Here is a 17629-nt window from a genome sequence, read left to right on the forward strand (position 1 = left end):
GGCTCACTGTAAAGATGACTATTAATGCTCCAAGCCTATAGCACTATTTCTATTGAAAGCTGGTCTTTTCATATATAACTGCGCCACGCAGCACAGATGCTAGGAGTCTTCTGTGTAACCAGATGATCTGATGAGCATCTTAATTTTCCTTGAGGTACTTCAAAGTTGTTGCTTACATGGCAAAATGTATTGCTGCATGATGGGACCTCAGTTACCACAGCTCATCTTTATATTCATAATTCAGACTGTATGGTGTGTCGCTTGGGTAAATGTAAGCTTGAAAGCAGGGACACACCAGGACCCCAGAAGATACATGAAAGCAGTAAATGCCACAGCCCTGGTGGCATGGAGAGGGGTTGCATTCATCTCTTCCCATTTTGCTAAAGAAGAAAGTGTGACTGATTTGTGTTTGAAGAGGTTTAGGGTTTGGTAATGCCTATTCACATCTATCGAGACCTGGGGACTCCAGATGCTTTAGGTGGATTAGGAAATTACACCATTGATGCAAAAGAAACTCATATTTGGAGCTTGTAACGGTTGTCTTTGGTAGCTGGTAGTTTGTAGTATTTCATTTAGGTGGCAAAGATAGCCATAAATTGTCGTTTCTATTAACATGTGATTTGTACAAATGTTATAACGATTAAAAGCTCTAATCATTATGATAATGGAGCCTAATTGCTAAGCTGCTTAAAAAGTTTAAGACAAAAATCTGTGCTAATACCATCTGAAAGCTGACAGCAGTTTATTATTTCTATTTTGATCAAACACCTATTTTGAAGGGGGTGGAAAAAAAAAAGGTGTCCTAATCAGGTACTTGAAAAATGACCTTGGGATTCGAGATTCAGGCAGACAATAAGAACATTATCCCTTTTTCCCGCCCCCCCCCCCCCCCCCCCCCGCTTCAGTAAGTAAAGAACAGTGAATTCTCACTTAAATCTAATAGGTGAGCATGCTTTTATTAAAAATAGATAATCAAGCTCTTGGAAGAGTTTAATTAAATTCAGTTTGTCTTTTTTTTTCTTAAGGCTACTAAAATAAAAAGGGGAAAAAACCCAACCTGCAAATAGTCTTTTTTTAATGATCTGCCTTCAGTGCTGATCGCAGTTCTTGGGATGCTCTGAAGATGTGTATCCTGCACATCTGCTTCTGCACAAGAGGTGTTTGTTAACTAGAGAAGGTCAACAATTGCATTTCCTTGCAGTGCAAAAGCTCACATGTAAGGGTGACATTTCACAACAGCACATCATCAGTCTCCAAGTATTCACATGGAAAATGGGAGCATTCTACCATATAAAGGCTCTTTCTCAGACACTTTCATTTTGATAGAAAGATTGCTTTCTATGCATGCATTTAGAACAGAAAAATCATCCGGCAATGTTTTGTCCAGTTCTTGAAGGTAATCTTTCTTACTATGAAACAGTAAATTTGGTTGAGCTGAAGAACCAGTGCTTTTAACACCTCTTTTGTGTTAGCTACACAGTACTTTAAAATTGCTTCTGGTTTTCTTCCAAATATCACTTAATGCTGTTTTTTCTGACTAGCACCAGGATCTTCACTGTACTTGTTACGTATGATGCTGTGAGCTGGTGGCTGTCATTCAGTGAAGCACTTTACGCTCTGAATAGTACATGCATTTCTAGATAATTCATGCCCATCTTACATTTCCTTTCTTTTTTTTAAATTTTTTTTCTCTTTTTTTTTTGGCCTTATTACCATGGGTGTTCTGAGAGGGCATGTGCTACCTCTGGAAAAAGAGGTCCTCCCCCACATTTGTCAGCTCTGTCTTATGGTCTGATCTGACCGTTTGTTCTCTTTCGTGTAGCTTTTCGGAGTGTGTTCAGCTATCCCTCAGTTTTATTTTCAGCTTCCTTTTTGCTTGAAGAGTGTAAGCAAATAAATATTTCCCTACCTCATAAAAATGATCTCTTAATCAGTATTTGAATCTCTAGTAAGCAGTTCACTTTGACTCTGATGCTAGGAAAGCTGTCCTGATATACACAGTTGCTTGGTTTCTGCAAGGTTTCATATATACTATCAAGAATTTATCTCAAGCTTTTTACAGGTATTGCCAGTAACACTGATCCAAATTACTTTGTTGTGTGTTTTATGGAAATATATTCAAAAAAATAGAGGCAACCTTCTGCAGTAGGCTGTAGCCAATATGCTGGGCTTAATAAGCAAAGTTATGCTTGTCTGGGGGACTTTTTCACAAAACATAATTGAGGATGACAGCTTGGTTATGAGAAGCTTGATGTATACATCAGTTTAAAAGCTTGTCACCTACTTGATGCATTAATTCAAGTCCTTTGTGCAAGCCAAAGTTCCTATTCTAGGCAAAGCATATGGTCTGTCACTTAGCACATGACATGTTTTCAGATCACTGTGTCTGCAAGCATACCGTCCCTGAATGTGAATGCACGGGCTTGCCCTGTAAAAGCTAGCTCCAATTTATTATCCGTTCAAATAGTTCTACTGTATTGTTGGGACTATTTATAGCTTAAATATGAGGAACGATGTTCAGGGTTTAGCCCACAGCTTTCCTTTACTATCCTTTGAATTTTCCCAGTGAGAAATGACTTCCATTCATCCACCATCTGAAATAATATTCATAGGAGCATAAATGTATACACTCATATTTCTCTGTAATAGTCATGTTGACAAGTCTCATAACTTCATAGACAATTCACTTTGCTTACTGGGTACTGAACTTGATTTTATAAAGATTGCTTAATTTATCAGGGTTAACTAGACTTTAGCCAGATAAAGATGAACTGAAATAAAAACCAAACTGAAATCAAGCTTTAGGGAAAGAGCTGTTCATTTACGCTTTTGATCGGCAACTGTGAGTAACAGCAGAGAAGTAGAATTTGTGGTCAGGGTCATACATGTAGGAATGGTTTACTCTTCAATGTATCAGAATAAGGTACAAAGTCCACTCATAAATTATGCAAAAAAATTAGTAATTGCTGGACACTTGTACTCTGAAACTTCACGCAGTTGCCAAAGCATATGCACATTAAAATAAGGTAAATAAAATTAGGTAGACTGCAGACTTAATGGAAAATATTAACATTTCCATTCAAAACACAACATCCAGTAGCATGCAACTCCATGAATGAACCAGACAATTTACTAATCTACTGAACTTGCAACCAAGTTTCCCCTCCCCATAGAAGTGTAGCAATTGGAAAAAGGACATCTTGAAGTAAAATACTGAGAGTGCAAAATACTGTGTCTTTGGATATTCATTTGCATTCTGGATTGTTACTTAGTACTATTAACCTTATTCCATTTCCTTTCTGTCTGCTGCTATTGATATGAACGTGCTTTCTTTGTTTTCATACACTGATTAGGAAATGTCAGCAACAGAATGTGAATTATCTGCGTTCATACATGTCCTGGAGCATTTGCTATTCATGTTTTGCTATTAGTTATTCACTTTATTTTTTTCAGTAGTTATCACCGTTCAGTTGGGAAGCAGAAAAGGTGCTTTATGACTTGGGTGAAAAATTGCACACCAGCCTGCTGAATGCTAAATCTTGAGATGAGAGTTATGAAAAACACAGAATATGTTTTATCCAGGCCTGGGAACAATTGTGTTCCTAGACTGCTTGAAGGGGCAAGGTGTAGGCAGCATTGATGGAGCTTTTCCACAGAACTACCTCATTTCTATTTTTCTGGCTACTTGTGTGCCTCAAAGAAAACAGTCAAATGTGAAGTAAAGAAGGATTCAGTGTGGTAAGTGCTATTCATTTCATTGGCTGATAAATAACGTACTGGTATCTGAATTTAGTTATCGGTACTGGTAACAGTTCCATGTTCTTCCCCTCTGCTTTTGTTCCTCAAAGCATGTAAAAAAGGAGAAGAAGGATCCTTCCAAGTCTGTGTAGGCACAAAAACTCACCTGGGCATAGGACATATGGAAATTGAGAAGTATAGGACCTTAACAATGTCATGAAAGGTAAAGTGTTTCTAGTCGCTTTGGTATCTCTGAAAGAGGCCTTGAAAGGTTGTGCAGAGCTGTGGCAGCGGTATTTAGAAATGGACTTGTAGGAAAGTGTGGAATAATCCCTGAAAAGTTATGCCAAAACTGAGATTGAGGCACGAAATTAGTGTGTTAATTGCTCTTGCGTGTGTGTGTGTGTGTGTACAGAGAAATTTGTGCATGGGTTTCCTGAGTCTTGAAACACAGGGTTCTGCAGGCTGAGGGAGGCGAGAAGGGTAGGTAACTGGCTGCAACGTGGACGTCTCTGGTTTTATGAAGAATACATCTAATCTCCTCTGTTTCCTGGTAACAAAACCAGCAGCCTTACTAACTATGTTATTTACAGTGAGCAGTTCAACATATGTTCTGATTAATGTTCATTTTGCTTGAGGTTTTCTCTATTTTAAACAACGTGCCAAATAAACCTCAGGTTGGTAGGTGTTAGTTCTGCAGGCTGTTGCACTGGGGGGAAATTCTCCTGGAAGCTGTGGGAGATGAACACCTTTCTGACTTCAGGAGAAGAGACGGTGAATGCAGGAATGAGGTGGTGGACTGAGCAATCAAAGGAAAACTAAACAGTCCTCTCCCAGCTCTTAAACTAAAAAGCAGTCTGCCTGGCTATGACTCTAGCTGCCTTTTTTAGTCCCTGAGTTATTGTTGACATTAGCAGGGACATACTTAGCTTGGCACAATGCACTACAGAAAATGGTTTCCCTGTCTCCCTGTTTCTGCACCACATAGGACAGCTAGAAGGTGACTTGTACTGTCAACAACTCTGTTCAGCTGAAGCTTAAAAAAATATATAAAAAAATTCCAGTATTTAAAAATACATTTTAATCACTGATTTCTGTCAGTGTTCATTTCATTATCACTGAAGCTAGACATACTTATGAAGGCAACACATACTAATTTATCTCAAGAAACAAATTCTTGCTCAGGGAGCAACAAAATGCAGGAGGTGCTTGTTGTGTGTCCTAATTTACAGTGACAGCTAACATATTTTAGGGTGCACTGCATAGGCACTGGGGATGGGATTTGATGATTTGAACCAGTTTCTCAGGTTGTGTGTCTTTGTTGTTTTGGAGGATTTACTGCATATAACTTTCATTCTGTAGTAGTTGAAGACTGTTCTGTTGGGTTTCAGTGGTGGATGGGAGCTACCTCTCTGAGGACCCGAAGGGGTACTTGAGTGGCGTGATGGTTATTCCCAAATAAGGTCTTCCTTGGGAGCGTGTGTGTGCTATAATAAGATAAATGTAATTAGAAGTGATTCTTTCACTGAACAAAAGGAGCAGGAATTTTAGCATGGAAACTTGAAAGAGGCAACCTTGTAGAAATAGAGCCCCAGTATTAGTTTTGTTTTCCTCTCAGCTATAGTCATAGTAAATACTACCTACTGTTGCTCATGAATGTGGGGTTTTTTTGAGCAGGCAGAGGGGGAAGCTTTAAGATCTTTGGTGACTAATATATCTAGACTTACTGTTATCAGCTTAGAAGAAATAATAAAAAGTACTCTAGTAGAAACTCGGATCTGCCTTTGCAGTGGTGCAGTTCCACTGATTACAATAGGGTTTTCTGAGAGAGAAATCAATGTAAAATTAAAGCCCTTGTATTTATAAAATGCTATTTGATCAAGGGCCTCTGCATTGAATGAGTCTTACAATATTTAAATTATAATAAAAATTTCCTATTGGAAACATTATACAGAGCTGTTACAATAACTTGCTCAAGGCTGCAGGTCAGAGGAATCAAAAAACAGTATTCGGTTCACCTTTTTGAAGTGCTCTGGCTGCAATTGTCTTTAACATGCTTGGCCGATACTGCTAGAGTTAGGGTAAAAATAAGTATGAGAAGAAAACCATTGTGAGAAAACAAGTGAGCTGCTTTCATTATTTTATCTTGATACAATAGCACTAATATAAAATTACCATTACTTTCAGGATACTATATTGGATTAACACTGGAATAAAGAAAAATAGAAGTTCAACACTCTGTTGGCAAAGACTGCGTAAACAATAAAATGTTGCTTCTCACATCTTTTAAAAGTAAAAAAAAAAAAGGGCAAAAAATCGCACCCACCCCCCAGCTGTGGCAGTTGCATCTTTGTGTATATGGCTATGTGTATATATATATACACTATTGATTGTACATCAGTACAGCTGCTGAAGAACTACTGTTCCCATCCTGCAGGATGGATTTGACAATATTTCAAGACTTGCTTTTAACCTGGATAGGATAAAAATCTTTCCATAGAGTAGAAACCATGTTGCTTCAAGCCAGCTTGATATAATTCCCTATCGCCCTCAGTTTTAGTAGGGCCACTTGATAGTTTTAATGCATCAGATGCCGCATTGCTATTCACATTTATGGACTGAGATCTTCAGGCTAGTATTTTTTCCCCATGGTTTGCTGTCGCTCCCATCGTATGACTTGGTGGCTCAGTCAGGGAGATAAGTTTTGTGCCAGACAGGGAATATATCCCTGCCAGTGGGGACGAAGCAAAATGAGATAAGGGTAACTTCAGCATTTGTAGCAGAGGTAGATTGATTTTGAGTAACTGGAAGATAAAATGGCAGATGAAATTCAATCTAGATGATGCACCCTGGGGGCAAAAATATCTTAAATAAAATGATGGGCTTTAAACAGACTGCTACTGCTGAAGAACAAGATACTGGTGTTGTCCTAAATGATGGCCTTGACATTTACTGTCTAGTTTCAATCAAAAAAAGGGAATCAAGATTTGGAAGTACTAGAAAAGGAATGGAGGGCAAAACAGAGATCATTATTGGGCCACTGTATAAATCCATGGTTCAGCTGCATCTTGAATACTGCCTAGAGTTCTGACTTTTCCATCTCAAATTAGACATTATGGAATCATAAAAAGGTCAAAAAGAGTGTTAAAAATGATGGGAAGGATGAAAGAAGGCTTCCATATGAAGAAAAATAAGGTGGGAAAGGGGGTGTAAAGACAAGTGTGATGTAATGAAAGCTTCAAGGAGTTATGAGGGGATCGAAGAGGGTAAATAGCAAATAATTGTTTGGTTGTCCCTGTACAAGAAGCTATGGGCATCATTTAACACCTGCTTGGTTCTTCATGCAACATGTAATTGGAATGTGGAACTTCTTGCTACAGGGTTTTGGGGTGATAAAAAGCTAAATAGAAAACAAAACCCCAAAAGGAAACAAACAAAAATCCTACTATATGGGTCAATGGGGGAAAAAAAATAATCCCTTGAGGGATATTAAATAAGCTATCACTGCCGGACCCTGAAGACTATTTTGGGGTAAATTACAATATGATGGCCAATGGCCCTATCCTCGTTCAGTTCCCTTGCATTCACTATTGGTCATAGCTCACTTAGCTGAGCTAAGTGTATATTTGCTCTCATTGAGTATAACCATGCTTGTTGCAGTCGTCTGAAACAAAATAGTTATGTGGTTGGACAAATTAAAATATTTCAGTAGTGCATTCTTATGGAAAAATCCATATTTTTAAATGGATAAATAAACTCGGAACCCTCTGTATTCAGCTCCACCTGTGCTTCTTTGATTGCAACCCTATTAACATCTGTGCTCTTTAATCCTGGGGAATATTGATATTAAGAGCAGGAGTGGAAGTGACTGATCTTCCTTTGACCTGTTGCCTCACTGAGGAGTTAAAGCAGATGCCATAGAAGTGCAGGAAGTAAGAAGGTGAGCAGCAGCATTTTCCCCATATATTGGTGCATGGGTCTTTATGCTTGGTTTTGTTCTGAACACAAGGCTTACGGGGACTTGTACAAGGACTTTGTCAACAAAGCCAATCTCTGGTCCTCATTCCAGAGAGAGGCAGTGATTTCTTTCTGTTAGAGTTACTAGACCTCTAGCTGTGGAGTGGCTGGACTATCCGCGTATTGGGTGAAAACTCACCCTTATCGTAGAGGACCCAGTTACAGAATTTCTATCAAAGGATGCTTATCCCAACCTTACCTGCTGCTCCAGGGGGAAGAAAATAGAAGTGCCGCTGCTGTGGGGCACAGAAGCCAAACAGGAGTATCCTTGAAGATAGTTTTTAAGAAAATAGTGCTAATATAAAGTGGAGATGAAGATTACAAACTGGATTTCTCTGGGGCTTAGGACTGATTTATTTTGTGCAGGAAGGATAAATAAGTGGATGTTTATCTGAATAAATGACTAGATTATCTTTCTCTGTGTTCCCAGAGTGTGTATACTCTCTAGAAATTGTCTGCTTAATAAATTAAGCATCAGCAATGTTAATAGTGGAAAAAGTGAAATTAAACTGGCTATTGAACTTTTGCCACAGAAAGGAAATTAATTCTCCAAAAACTAAACACGTGTTTAAATAGAGCTACAGAAAAGGAAAAGGGAGCCTTTTCATTCTCCAAAAGGTCTTTTCCTTTGACATTATACTATTTCCGTTTTTATTTTTTTTAATAAAATGGCTCTGTTTGCAAATGTATTGCCACCATGTGATAGGGACACTTTTTTCCCTAAGTAGTAACTGGACTGAAGAAGAATTACCAGAAGAATTGCAATGAATTCTCAGTTCATTCTGGGTCAATTTTGCAACTAAATTTTTGTTAAATAATATTGATAAAGATTTTTTTTTAAATCAAAACATAGTGTTTTGGCATTTAAAAACTTCATTCCTTGTAGGTTTGAAACAAGGCTTGTAATAAAAAATGTCATTTACATAATCTTAAAGTTTAATTTTATGTTGGAAGTTTTTAAGTTTATTTCTGAAGGAAAGATATCTGCTGAGCCAGAGTGAACGTATGTGCGTATTTTGGAGTTACACTTCAGCAAACCAAACTGTATTTATCGATTCTGTTGCTAAACAGAGGAAAAATTGCTTTTTCCTAGTTCTAATGTTTCTGTTGCCACAAAATATTTGTCTTGTGTTATTAGGACCGCCAAACCAGCATAAATGTTGCATGTTTTATCAAAATTTTTTATTAGCCAAGAGATATCCTAAAACATTGTGAATAATTTCAAGTATTGGTTGTTTCTTGGAAAATCCTGAGACTGCACAGAGCATTTGAGATGAGGAAAATGTTAAATCAACACAGTTCTTAAACACTGTGGTTGGCTCAACAGCATTAGAATGGTCTGGCACCTACTTCAGTTGAAGGTAGTGATGTCAAGAGAATGGGCAAATTAAGGGCAAGAATTAATTTCAGGAAAATAAATATATCTTAAGGCGGGGGGAAGGAAATGATCATCCTTATCTCTCAACTAGCAATGTTGAGAGATTGCTCTGAGTCCTTGTTGCACGAAGAAAAAACAAGTGCATGAAGGTAAATATATGAAATGTCTGCACTATACCTCTCTGTGTTTATAGTTGCTTGGCAAATTTTAGTGGAGGTTTTGTTTTAATTATAAACTTTCTATAAATCTGTGTAGCGGGGAAGGTATGATACTGAAGCTCTTTGATTCATAATGTCATAGTTACAGCTTTTAATGCAAAGAAAGTTATATTTTTGCTAGACAATACACAGTTGATAACAAAATCATCCGCAGTATTACAAACATACATATGCATTGCAGAGATGTTCACATTGGTTTTGGTACTTTTGTTAATGATCGAAATGTGTCAACATGACCTTAGTTTGCAATTTGCACAATGCTATTTCTTTTCAGTTTAATAAGAGTTAAATCCTTACACGGGCTATTTCAGTATGCTGTGTCATAAACATAGCAATCTTTTATCTTTTTGGCACTTACGGTAGAAGCCAGTTGTACTTCTGTAGCTTTTGGTTTAACATAGATTGCATTTTGGACACCATGTGGTATATACCCTGTCAAACGCTCTGATCATGGTGATATCTTGCTGACCTCTTGATTATGTCCTCTATTTGTTTAAGTTCAATTATCAGATTATCAACATCAGAAGAGAGACAAATACATACAGATATCCTGCTGTGCATGTTATCCGGATATGTTAATTCATAGTTCATAATTATCGTTAAGAAAGATAGCATTCATGAAAAAACTTCTGGAAAGAAAAAAGCACCCTTTTAAAGGTCTTTTGATGAAAGTACAGTAAAGTTCTGATCAAGATAAATGCAAGGATAAATAAAGATCTGGCAGGTGGCCAAGATAAAATATGTTTATTGGTATATACCAAAATTCAAATAAAGGGTGGTTCTTTGGTTGTAGAAGTAGATTTGATTTCATTTTTTGGGGGAGTGCAGAAACTAGTCTTGCACCCATCATGTGTTTCCCCATCCAGTCTTCCAGGAACATGCAGGAAATCTTTAACATGATTGTGAAAAAGATGACAGTTCTGCTTCTTCTATGACATTGGTAGGTGATTTATATATACACCAGATCTGACAATGACATATAAATTTACAGCATGAAATATTTACATGTGAGTTTTATCCAAGGTTTAACAATAACATTGAAGCCTCCCTTTTTAATGATGACAACCTGGATATGTATAAAAAGATACCGAGAGAGCAAGTATTTCTAATCTGATGCTCCATCAAACACCACTGCATGAAAAGGGAGGGAGCGGGGAGAGAGGCCTCAGCCGTTCTTGTTGCATCTCTCATTTCCTCTTTATCCCAGCAGCTCCTACTGTGGTATAGACCTAAGAAGCAGGTAATTTCTCTTGTCATAATAAAACTCCAGAGGAAAAAAGTCTGTTTGCAAAAGCCAGCTTGTGTTCTTATAAGCAGAGCATCTAATTTAAATCAAATGCTAACAAGAAGCCAGTCTTCCTTTGTATTTTTTTTCTGACAGAAAATATACATGCATCTGTGTTTGAAGGATCATAGACTAATTAATTGTTTCGTCTCTCGTGGTTTATTTTTGAATAATATCAACTTGATTGGGAATGTAATTGCTGACCTGTGCATAAACCCAACTGTGGAGACAGCAAAAAAGCACCTGAGGAGTAAGCATGGAATAAGCTTGCTTTCATTAAAAGTCATGTGTACCACCAGTAATGCTCACCTACAACTTTCTGACGCTGATGTGCAGTGTCGACTCAGGATGAGGTACATCGACCTAATGAAAAGGTTTTGTCACAGTATGAACGTGTGACCCTGACTGCTCCCACAGGTCTGGCTTCCAAAGTGGGAGGTGGGTAAATGAAAAATTAAGTGTGGTATTGATTTTGTTACTGATAATGTGGTTAAAAAGCACTGTGAAAGAGTTGGTGCAGAATTCAGCCTGGAATTAACTGGTGAAAATGACTAATTTTTTACACAAACTCTGTGCCACAAACTCTGTGCCAAGTTCTAAAGAAGGAATCACGGAATCACGGAATCTTCAGAGTTGGAAGGGACCTCTAGAGATCATCTAGTCCAACTCCCCTGCTAGAGCAGGATTGCCTAAAGCACATCCCTCAGGGCTGCATCCAGGCGGGTCTTGAAAATCTCCAGAGAAGGGGACTCCACCACCTGCCTGGGCAGCCTGTTCCAGTGCTCTGTCACCCTCACTGTAAAGAAGTTTTTCCGTGTATTTGAACGGAACTTCCTATGTTCTAGCTTGTGCCCATTGCCCCTTGTCCTGTCGTTGGGAACCATTGAAAAGAGCCTGGCTCCGTCCTCCTTAAACCCACCCTTTAGGTACTTGTAAACATTAATCAGGTCCCCCCTCAACCTTCTTTTCTCCAGGCTAAAGAGTCCCAGCTCTTTCAGCCTCTCCTCATAAGGGAGGTGCTCCAGTCCCACAATCATCTTGGTTGCCCTTCGCTGGACTCGCTCCAGTAGTTCCCTGTCCAAAGAAGAGTAATTTGAGTAGTTAGAAGAGTAGTTCTTTGCTATGTCAAAGCTGTTAAAAAAAAAAAAAACAGATTTTTGAGCTATACAGAAGTGGAATGGAAAAAATAGAAGTGGACACAATAGTGTTGCTCCTTTAGGGTTGTTTTATAGTGACTTTTTTTTTTTTAAATACTTCTTTTGGAACACTATCAATCTGTGGGCCTGTATTCAGCTTGCAGCCCACTCTAAATACCACATTCCTTATTTGAGTGGTGTAGCTGACTAAGTTGTTATTCCTCATTTTGCTATTTTTATTCAGTTTTCTCCCCATCCTCTTGTGTGGCATGACTTTTCTTTATTAAATCTTATTTTATTGATTTCAGGCTATTTCTCTATCAAGATCACTTAGAATTCTGAACCAGTGGTCCAAGTGCTTGCGAAGATCTTGGTGACGTGCACAGAGTCTCTTTATTTTGCCATCCAGGTTATTAATGGAGGTTTTGACAGGAGCAAGCCTAAAACACATTCCTAGGTTGTAATAACCCCTTGATTTGACAAAAAATTGTTGATACTCAGGCTTGCACTGGCGGCTGAGCAGACAACTCTGTTGTTATCATGCAGCTGTCTTCTCTGGGGTCTTGGGGACCATTGCTTCGAAGAGTTTGCAACAGGCAATGCAAATCAGTAATTTTGTATATGTAAAGTTTACAGGGTGCTCATACCTCTTCTGCAAAATAGTTATTGATCCATAAATGAGGAAAGCTGAAAAATCGTTGGCTATATTGGTTTTACCTAGTTTGGTTATGTAATGTGATTTCTGCTGTATTTAAAAAAAAAAACGCATTAAAATCAGGAAATAGTGCAGCTATTTCTTTTCCCATTTTCTGTAGCCCTGTCATAGAATGAATTTGAGCTGGGTTGATACAGATTGCTCTTGACAAATCCATCTCTTTATGAAATGTTGTATGATATTTTAGACGCTTAACATACCGCTTCTTTAATAATTTCTTTGAGTATCCTTTTAGCTTCAGTCTCTTAATCTCTAGTTCCCAAGGTTCCCTCTAAAATTACACATTAGATTTGCTCTTTTTAGGCATAATGACTTTAACTAGATTGTAAATATAGCTGGAACTATTTTATTTTTATGTGTGTTTACAATGAAATAACGTAAAAAAAGTAAGCCAAAGAAGGAAAAAAAATTGGGAAAAAAAAAATCAATAAAACAAACAAAAAAAACCCCCAAACCTCCTCCCCCTGCCCCCAACCTAATATGTTTTCCTCCAAGTTACCTGACTCTTCATGTAGTATACCTGGGCTCAAAACAGCTCTGACATAATTCAGCTGTTAACTAGCTACTGTTGCTGTTTTGTTTCTCTTTCCTTGAAAAGGAGAAGGGGAAAATAATATAAACGACTCTTTTTTTTTTTTTTCTTTTTTCTTCTGTCCCTCATTTTTGTATATCGAATCTATATGTTGAAAGAAAGAACAACAAAAAGAGAAAACTAAATATTATAGTGTCTTGAGGAAGTCTGTAATGTTTCACATTAAGTTCTGTCCAGTAGGCTATAGAGAATAAAGACCTCAAAATTCCCAACTCATGGAGTCTCTATTTCCATAGCTGGTAGATGCTCTGTTATATTTTAATACTATATTTCCACCTATTGTAGGTAACTCTCCTCCTGACTCTGGAGTAACATCCAGCAAAAACTTTTGATCTGTAAAATAAATTAGTATAAAGACCTTGCTCCCATATTTACAGATTGATTGCACCAGTTGGCGGATCAGCACCAAGCCAGAGATCAAATCACAAGTGGTGGTGTGATCTAACCAAATGTTATATCACAGACAAATGGAAGGAAATAGAGAAAGATAAAAGCATTTGAAAATTATTGTAGTAAATAGTTGAAATATTTTTAAGAACATAATGTTTTTCATTTTAGTTTTCTAAGAGGCAATTGCAGTCTGGAATAGAATGCTACTTTGGAAATTCTTGAACAGATTAGTTGTTAATGAAAGTGGTAAATGCTTTTCTCTTCCATCTTCCCAGCTATTGCTTTGAGGTCTGACATGGGTTTCTGAATAGTGACAAGCTTAGATATGTTGAAGTCACATTTGGTGTTTTTGTTTTTAATAGTGTATGGATATATTTTTACTGTGTCTAGCTGGAGAGGTTTTATAGAGAAAAAACTCCTTTCTTCTCTTTTTTTATGAAAGGTGGTATACAGGTACCTCCCACTCAGCAGCATTTCCAGTTCTGTCATGGCAGCCTGGCGCTGCTTTTTATTCGCAGCATGCTTCTGATGTCATTACTTCTCATTTTTTGTCTTCTGCTAACATCAGGGATCCTCCCGAGACATGTCATCTCTGTTGCTGCAAGTTGATATTCATTTGCTTTCTTCAAAGTCCATATCTCTGCCCCATACAACACCAGGGACCGTCTTACTGTTGAAGCAGCTAAGCGGGAGTATAATACCCCAGTCAGTCACTGGTGGGCTTGTGTTCCCAGAGTGTGTAAGTCCTAAAGACAATAAATGGTAATTTACCCAACTGATTATCCACTGCTTTAAAACCCAATCAGCTGTTTGCAATGAGCTCCTTTCAGTCATGCACTATGAATCTAATAAAATCGTACTGGAAAAGCAGCATCACACTATGAGGGCTTTTCTCTCCGTGTGAGTCCCTTTATAGCTCTCTCAGAAATAAGGATAAGCAAAGCAGTTTGAAGAAGAGCAGGGAAATGGTAAATCCTGTCAACTTTTTTTCTTTTCATTTTTAATCTACAAAGGTGAATAATGCAGAATAAAATGCTAGGTGCATTTTCCTCCTAAGCTTTTATTCACTTTATTGAGTGTGATTTATGTTAGTTTACTGTTGGTCATTTTGAGCTATGCTTACAAGAAGATTTTAATGTTGTTTATACAGTCGCCTTTCTCGAGTTGGGTCCTTCCCTGGAACCTGTTCACAGGAGGATTCTCACTTCAGAGACAACTTGGAAGAAAAGAGTCTTTATGGAAAAGGGAGTGCGCTTAACCGAGGTTTACATGTTGTTTTTCCCCCAAAGCAACTTCTTAAGACTCTAGGGCGCAGTGTTCAATAGGAATAAGTGTAAGAAATGTTTCAGGAGCTAATGAACAGAAGACCATGAGGGCTCAGCTGCATGAATTAATTTACCTTGTTGGCAGGTTCGATGAGGAGTCATTGATAGGAATTTTCTTTGTTCTTGAGGGATATGGTTCATGGGCTACAGGCTGAAATTTGTATTCATTTTAACTGTAAAAACAGTAGGCTCTCAGTGGACACTCTCACCTTGGTGAGCTTGATAGGACTGCTGATAAAAAAACATCAGTGGCTTTCAGATTCCCCAAGATAGACCTGCCATTCATTCATAGGTACAGTGCAACTGCTTCCCAGGGACTGTAGCCAAAAGGGCTATTTTTGCCGAATAAATAATGCTGGAAAGTCTAAGTTTGAAGATATAGTTTTTATGTGGAAACTGTACTGTGGGTGCTGACAGAAGGGGCAGATGTCACTTGAATTGTCCATACCTTTCACTATCCCATTGTATATTCAAAGCAGTTGTGCAGTTCATCTTAAACCATACTACCTAGGATGCATGTGTTAAGAATAACTGTGTGCAACAGACAAGATACATCTTGGTTTCCATCCCTTTATTACTGTACACCGGCACTTATTTTAAGATAGTAATTTATTTTTGTGTAGTGTTGCATTTAAATTGGCAGAAGGGTGTTAAACACAAGACCTTTTTATAATGATCAGGAGGTGTAGAGGTTTGTCACTACTGGGGATTTGTTCCACAGTCACACACACACACGCACACTGGATCGATGGGCTGAGGCCGATGGTATGAGGTTCAGCAATGCCAAGTGCCAGGTCCTGCACTTGGGTCACAACAACTCCATGCAGCTGGAGAGCTGCCTGGTGGAAAAGGACCTAGGGGTGTTCACGGACTGCTGGCTGAATGTGAGCCAGCAGTGTGCCCATCTGGCCAAGAAGGCCAACAGCATCTTTGTCTGTATCAGGAACAGTGCAGTGAGTAGGACTAGGGAAGTGATCGTCCCCCTGTATTCAGCACTGGTGAGTCCCCACCTCGAGTGCTGTGTCCAGTTTTGGGCCCCTCACCACAAGAATGACATTGAGGTGCTGGAGTGGGTCCAGAGAAGGGCCATGAAGCTGGTGAGGGGTCTGGAGAACAAGTCTTATGAGCAGCAGCTGAGGGAGCTGGAGTTTAGGCTGGAGAAGAGGAGGCTGAGGTGAGACCTTATCGCTCCCTACAACTACCTGAAAGTGAGGCTGTAGAGGTGGTGGTTGGCCTCTTCTTCCAAGTAATAGGATGAGAGGAAACGGCCTCAAGTTGCACCAGGGGAGGTTTAGACTGGATATCAGGAAAAATTTTTACACTGGAAGTTATCAAGCGTTGGAACAGGCTGCCCAGGGAAGTGGTTGAGTCACCATCCCTGGAGGTATTTAAAAGACGGGGTAGACGTAACGCTTAGCGATATGGTTTAGTGATGGTTTTTGTCAGAGTTAGGTTAATGGTTGGACTCAATGATCTGAAAGGTCCCTGCCAACCTAGACGATTCTATGATTGTGTGTATGCTTATAAAAATATGTATCTGTTTGCGTATCTAATTCGAAACAGAAAGCAGGTTGGATGGTATTTAAAGGTTACTTTCAGGTAGGTATGCATAAATATGCTTGGTGTGTACCTTTTATATGGAAACTAGCTATTTGTTTTCAGGTTGCTTTGAATCATAAATTCTTAAGAGCAAACTAGAGTAGAAAGTATGCACTGGGTTTAGTTGTTTTTAATTGTTTTGTGTTTTATTGAAATGGTGACGTAATCTTCTGGGCTAAGTCATTATTAGGAAACGTTTTCTTTTTCTTTCCTCTTCTACTTCTGTCCCCCTCCACCCGAAGAGAACTCAGAGGAAAACATATTTTTCTTTAGTCTTTAAGGTATGGAGTTTATTAGCATTTTATACCGCTGAGGTCACATCGCAACTTCTTTGGAAATTTAGAGAAAATTAACTTCACAATTTTATGGCAGGAAATCCAGTATTCAGCATAGAGGTGTGATTCATAAAACTCTCTCATTTGCTAAGTGCTCTCATCCTCATTTTCCAAATTCTCCTCTGTTGATATTTAAGAGGTGTGTATTGAGGTTTACTTAAGCTCACTGTGCCTTCATGGAAAGACCTTGTGTGTGTAAAGTATTAATATCCTGTGCTGAAGTTATAATCTTATTCTTAAAAGAGTATTTGAGCCCCAGGGTGGGATTGAATACTGGTTCCTTAAGTAATTAGTAAAGGAGTATTTTGAAATCAGTGCTGGAGTACGGATTTGTTTGGGCCACCCAGGTGAATTTTAAGCTTTCTGTTCCAGTCAGTGAAAATCCTGTATGGCCTTGTGCTAGAATTGGATTGATTTATTATTCCAAGCTCTGCATCCACCTCTAACTGGTTCTTGCAAATGAAGACAAGATTTAAATACTTAAGACTATTCCCTGTGGTTTCTGCTTAAGCAGAAAAAATGTGGTTGGTTGTTGACCTGGAGGGCTGCAAGACTCCGTTCTTGACAACGTAAGGAAATCTAGGAGTGGGTCTGAGGCCACTGGCAACGCTTGAAACTCTTAATTTCAAATGGGTGTTTTCATCATCAGCTTTAGAGAAATCTTTCTTCCTTCAGAGGTTAAACCTGCAGACCTACATCCCAATCCAAGTGGGAAGATGGCTGTAATTCTGTAACTGCCTGCCTGGCAAGAAGAATAAGGTCATTACCCATGACTGGCAGTGCTAAAAGAGCAGCTGGAATTTATACTGGCTGTGAATTTTTGTTGATTGTTGAACAGCCAACTGGTGGGATATATTTCATCCTAGGGTTCTTCCTAGGTGTTTAGCTGAGCTTGTGGCGT

Source organism: Rissa tridactyla, chromosome 3 (genome assembly GCF_028500815.1).
Source record: "Rissa tridactyla isolate bRisTri1 chromosome 3, bRisTri1.patW.cur.20221130, whole genome shotgun sequence".
NCBI classification, from domain to species: domain Eukaryota; kingdom Metazoa; phylum Chordata; class Aves; order Charadriiformes; family Laridae; genus Rissa; species Rissa tridactyla.